The sequence below is a fragment of the Egretta garzetta genome, unplaced genomic scaffold, assembly GCF_000687185.1.
Source record: "Egretta garzetta isolate BGI_Z169 unplaced genomic scaffold, ASM68718v1 scaffold427, whole genome shotgun sequence".
NCBI lineage: Eukaryota > Metazoa > Chordata > Aves > Pelecaniformes > Ardeidae > Egretta > Egretta garzetta.
In genome coordinates, this window is record NW_009260345.1 from 718624 (window position 1) to 725093 (window position 6470).

Sequence of the window (6470 nt, forward strand, 5' to 3'; positions counted from 1 at the left end):
CAGTCCCTCCCTGCTGTTGTTCGAGAGATGCTGCGAGCACGTGGTCAACATGCACCCTAAAATGGTGGGTGAGCACCTACAGAAGGCAGGAAATGGATGCAGGAGACAGCTGATGTCGTGCAGAGCCAGGTAGGTTGTGGGATACGGCAGAAAAGCACGTTGTGCAATGGGTCATAAAGATCTGTCCCTAAACAAGATGGGAAACCTGAGACGCCACCGAGCACCAGACAGGAACAAGGTGCCCGTCCCCAGAGCAGCCATGTTTGGACAAAGCCAAGTCCCCAAGCAGGATCCCAGCTGATGAGGTAACCTGCTCCTTACAAGGCCGAATGAGGAATGAGAGGTGACCTGTAGCATGGGGAGGCGATGGGCTGCACCAAGCTCCCATGACGACGGACAGACAGAGGCCCCGGAGGGGCTGCCCCATGAAGGACACAGCAGAGCGGCCCACCACTGAGACCACAAGCCTGGGGGCGGCATGGCAAACAGAAAGCTGCCGTGGATGTCAACCCAGGGAAACCAAACATCTTCCGTGGGGGCTTTCTCCAAGTTTGGACCCGGTGGCACAGCAAGGAGGGTGGCAGACCCCACAGCCACAGGAGGTGGATCATGTCCAAACTCAGCCTCATGCAGGCGGCCACCGCTGCCTTCCCCAACACAAACCCAGCGCCGGGCAGTGGGCAGGCCTGGCAGCAGGCAGGAGGGGAGGCGGGGGGAGGTGTGGGTGGGAGGAAGTGGGGAACAGCGGAGGAAGGAACGGTGGGAACAGAGGTCTCTGTGACACCACCAGCCATGCCGCCTCCCCCCTGCTCTCCTGGGTGAGCCCAGCAGGGCAGGAGGAGGACGCAGGCAGGGGGGCAAAGCAGCGGAGGTGACACCTCTGGGCAGGGCAGGGGGCCCCAGGCTGTTACAGGCACCACTCACGGCATGATGTTGGCCACGTGGGCTTATCTGGTTTTGTTTGGTGAGTAGGAAATGTCTCTCCTTCAAGCCAGGTTGTGAGGAAGGACGGCCGACCCGGCTCCTCCTTACCCCTCCCCATCGTTCCTCAGCTTTGGCAATCTGGAGGCGAGAGGAAGAGACGGGAGCGCTATCGAATGCCTCAGCTGCAAAGACCTCGGGTGCTGAAAATTTTGGCAGTCTTCACCCACTGGAGCTGGTATTTTATTCATCAAGGAGGGCCAGAGAGTAACCAAAGAGCCAGGGAGAAGGACTCGGAGCAGGATGCAGTGGGCAGAGGCTGGAGCAGAGGTGGAGACTGGAGATGCGATGATGGGGACGGCTGGGCGCGTAAACCAGCCATGAGAGCAAAGGCAGAGAGCTGCACTTGATCTTCAAGGCCAGAAGGCAAGAGCTGGCCAGGTGAAGCCACAGGGGAGGCAGGAGAAAGCGGTCTAAGAGAAGACCTTGGTTAAAGACAAACAGAAAGGGATACAGCTGGAAGAAATGGATAGAAAGGCCAGGCTGCTCTGGCCACATCCTAGTGGGAGACCATAGAGGGATCCCATATCCCCCTGTCTCCTCATTCTCCTGCTTTCTGCAAACCTCCACACAGTCACCCGGCAAAGTGTGGTGCTCTCATCTCATACTGCCTTGTCAAGTGCCTGATAACCCCCGCTGTCCTCTCAGGGGGAGGTTACATGCTTCTGTTTGATCCTGCTGCATCTGCAGACACATAGGTGTTAATAAGATAGTTTTTAAGTTAGTTTGTTTTTACCCACGGGGGGAAAAAAAGGACAGGTTAGGAGACTATTACAGAGGTTGCAAAGTTGCTCAAATGGAGCATGCCATTTTGCAACCTTAGGTTTGTCCCCCCTGTGCATGGACATAGTAACCCAGCTCTTTAATTACCTGGCTTCACTGTTTTCACATGGGTTTTGGCTTCTTTAGCTCCTGGATGGACATTGCCTTTCTAATAAGCTGCTATTTGGTATTTTATGTCACCCTTATTGTTCAGTGTTTGACTCGCTGATTTATTTACTGATCCCATTTGAACTCTGCTATAGACAGCATGACTCATTTCCTCATGAACTTTTTATGTACTCTATGTTTTAGTGCTTCACAGCTATTAATTGGTTTATAGTGATTTTGCAAATGGCAAAATGAGGGCAGAGAGGGATTAAAGTCAAAAATAGCCACTCCTTTTAGAATCTCAGTTTGAGATCTCTCAGCCCTGTCTTCTCAGAGTACATATGTTAATGTAGCACGCACTTGCCATTCAAAATACACCACATGCAGACTCCAAAACTGCAAGAGAGCTCAGCCCTCCTATAAATGGCAACCCATAAGGTAAGGAAAATGCCATTAATAACAAGCTAAGACACCTGGTACTTGCCTAGCATCACACAGGAGCCTCTGTGGTATAGCCAAGAATAAAACCTACTTGGAAAAGTATCCACATGACTACCCTTGCCCTTCCAGCATCTGCCTGACTCATTCTTCCATGCACCTTCCAAGCTGTGGGAAATGAGGCAGATGTCTTGAATACAGTAAGTGCCTAACCCAGGAAACTGATTCCCTGCCAGAGCAGGTCCAGTGTCTACGCTGAGGGAGCTGCAAGTGTTAAGGAAAGAAGAGTAGGTTGCTGTGTACTTAAAGAATCTATAGAAAGCTATGCAAGAGGAGATGAAATTAAGATTGTACATGAAGCTTTTATTTGGGTACCTCTAACCTCCCAATGTTTGATTTCACAAGCTTTCATAATGCTTTTTACGGGGAAGAACTGGCTTTAAGTTTTGCATAAGGGTTCCGTAAATGCTTGGACCATTGTAAGGGCATACACACATCCACTGGGGCATGCTCCATTAACACAAAGGGTCTGTACCCACTTACCCAGAGGAAGAGAATTTGCAAAGGCAAAAATTTTGAAAGGAAGCAGTCTCCTTGCTCCAGCCCCAACAGCGGAGCCGCGTTCCCAGTTTCAGCCATGACTTCCAAGACATTTCTCCCAGTTCAAGATTTGAATCTCCAGAGCTTTGGTCAAGGTCCCTCAGCCATTGTACTGTCCCCAAAATACTACACCCCTTTCAACATGGGGGGAGCAGCTTTTCCCCAGGTCTAGACCCCCATCTTGAGCCTGTTACTGCATTTCCCATGTGCTGGATCCTACACCCAGAAAAGGCATCAGAGATCTGGTTTCAGCCCTCCAACTCTGTGTGCCAGAGTTAGCATTTCCTCCTCTCTCTGACTCCCTGCATTTTATTTTTCACCAGTGCTCTTTGATTGGGGCTGCACAGTTGGCCCTTGGGGTGGGAAGGCGCAGCAACCTGGAACACCGCTCTCCGACCAGGAGTACCGCCAGTTCTTCAGGTCCCTCCGGACCGCCCACCGTGCCAGCACTGCCTGCCTCCTTCGTGCACTGTACGGCTGCCAGAACCCCCTGGTCCGGAGACTGGATGAGTATGAAAACCATGGAGTCATCCCTGAGGGTAAAGCTGACCATGACTGCCAAGGGCAGGCAAACGAATGGGGGTCCTGCATGGCCAGCAACTGGACCTGATTGCTGGGAGGGGACAGAGACTCATGAGCTGGTAGGGGAGAAGGGTGGGTCGTGATCCTGCAGTGAGGAGAAGACATCTGCTCATGACCATCCTCTCTCACACCTGACTGCATCCAAGTATGTCCCTGGGAGCAGCCTCCTCTCACACGGTGGGTCATGGAGATGACCAAGAAGCGGTGGAGGTTCAGGGAGGCACCCAAATGGCACAGGGGTTTTCATGGAGGGATGTCATTTGACTGAGGGCTGGTGGGACCCCAGCACTGGAGTTTGTTACTGAGCCTGTGTCTTTATTTGCCTCTTTCTAGGGCCCATATGCTCTGAAATGCCAGGAACGCCTTTCTTCCCTGACTTCTGCACCTTTTCTTTTTCTCGCTGTGCTAGGAAAAGGTATTTTATTAAGGTGAGCTATTTAGCTATTTCCTGAAGACCATGGTGTGCTCTAGACAAGTAACAGGCAAAAGGGAGATGCCTAAAAATGAGGAAGTGGGAAAACAGGAAGCTAAAAGACAGGGAAGATGGGAGAAAGCCCTGGGCAGCCCACCTTCCAGGGGCACTCACACCAAGCTGACTAGCTTACACAGATGGCACCTCCAGCCGCTTGCCAAAAAGGAGACTTTGTGGAAGGTATTATTGAAGAAAATGAACCTTTGAGAACCACCTCAGCCTTTACCTCCAGCTCTTATTCCCAACCAAGTTGAGACAATCTAGGTTACTGCAGGAGAAAGGGTGATTCATGCAGGCTAGAAGAGGAGGAAAGTAAAGAGAAAGACAACTGAGAGTCACAAGAAGATGTGGGAGATGGGGGAGACTTGACAAGGAAAGGAGGCTTCTTTCCTTTCTTGGGCTCATCTCTGTAGGGGGTGGGAAACATGGGATTGTGCAGTGAGTGCTAACCCCACAGGGCAGGGAGGTGTCCTGCTCCTGAAGCCCACCAGAGGTCTGTTTTTTTCCTCCACAGAGGACTGCATGCCCAGGAGAGAGAAAAGCCAAGCTGGGCAGCACAGAAGCCTTCAACGACATGGCCATGAGCACGGATGCCTCATTGTCCAGCACCTTCAGTCCCCAGCCCCTTTTTCCCATGTCTCCCACAACCACCCAGCCAGCCCACTCCAACTCTGACATGGAAGTGGCTGTGATCCCCACCTCCTTACCTAAGGGCACACGAGGGTCAAGGACCATGCAACAAAATCCTTCTGACCCACATGCCAGCGAGGTGCCAGCCAGTGGCCAGCAGCAAGGACAGCTGCCCACCAGTGACATCCAGGATCTTCTCCTGCGGCTACAAGATACCCATGTGCAGAGTTCACTGCAGATACTTCAGGGGCTGTTGGCCATGGGGAAGGCAGTGTGGGAGGGAGAATTGCAGGCTGCCGCCCTGAAGCTGCTGGTGGCCCTGAACAATGCAAATGTGTCTCAGCAGGCAGCCAGCACTGATACAGGGCACAGAAGAGAGAATTGAGCAGCAAAGGAGGATCAGCCATTGTGGCTCTTCTGCATGGTGTCAAGTCAGATACACCGTCTCAAAGAGGACATACAGGACACAGAAACAGGAGAAGGAATCCTCCTTCCCAAGCCTGATACATCATCAAGGTCCACAGTGCTTCCCCAGGCCAACAGCATGGGAACCAAGGGGAAAATCCATCTTTTCCAAGTGCACAGGAAAACCCAGGTACAGGAAATGCTGTCACTCAGGGTTCAAAGAGAAAGATGTTATCCTCTCAGAAATCAGTGCACTGAAGAGATACTGTCCTCTCCCACACAAACTGTTCACCCGCTATTGTTTAATCTGGGAGACAGCTATTCTTGGACAAGGCAAGATGGAAAAATAATTCATTTTTCCTGCTTAGGGTTGTGCCACCACCACTAGCGCTCTGTCCTGGGCAGAGACATAGGGTTTGTTGTGTCATTCAGTGAACGTCATGGGAGAACGCTGGCCTTTCTTCATCAAGTATAGGTGTTTCTGCTCAGAAGCATTAAGGGAAGAATCTTCTTTGGAAGTAGGTGTGTGAATATATACATGAGGGGTGCTCTCTAAACGCAGGAAGGCCTTACCCTGCAAGGGAACTGCTGGTCCAGCGTTCTCCTTGTATTGGTGTTTGCACGTGGCAGTCATCTACTTCTGAAACAGATGCTATGAAACGCACAGGACAAATATTCATATTAAGAAGGTCCCCTTGTCCTTCTCAGAAAATGAGTCTGATTTCTGGGAACTTTGGCTGAAGTGCTGTTCCTTTCATTGGCACTGGACATACCTGTAAGTAAAACCGTGTGAAGCCAACTGGAGCCAGCGCTTGCTGCTAAAAGCAGAGCGGGAAGTCTTCAGGAACCAGCTCCCATTTTCTGAATCTCCTCTCAGAATGAGTTTAGAGCTACCTCAAACCTACACTAAACTCTAGTGGTTGGTTTCAGCTTTCAGGAGACCACTGTTAAGGTGAGAACCCCCTGTTCAGCTTTCCTCCAGCAGGCCACATATTCCACCGAGGGCTATGAGGAGAAAGGGGCCAAAGGCAGCTCTGCTTGGGGATGCACCACACCACGCACATCCCTGAAGAGAGGGTCAGGGACGTCTGTTCCCTTTACACTCCATGAGTGACACAAGCACAGCTGAGTGAAATACGGGATCTGTCTCTACCTACTGAAGGAAGTCCTTAGAAGAAGAGCCCCTTAAAGAAGATCTCAAAATTACAGGTCCTCTGTTTGCTCTGGGAAGCACAATCTTTCCCAAGGCTGAAGGCAGGTAACACACGGGAGATGTGCAAGCCCTTGAACAAGAGTGCTTGCTTGCTTTCACGGAGGACTGCCCAACCCATGGTCCTTACCGGGTAGGAGCCCTAACAAAACGCCGGCTGCCCTGGCCTCCCCCTGCCACGCCAGCTCACTCCCTTCTCCCCAGAGCCCAAAGCTGACGGATCCCCGCCTGAGGCACCAGGGCTTTGCGTCCCCTCCGCTGCCGGGGCACCAACAGCTCCTC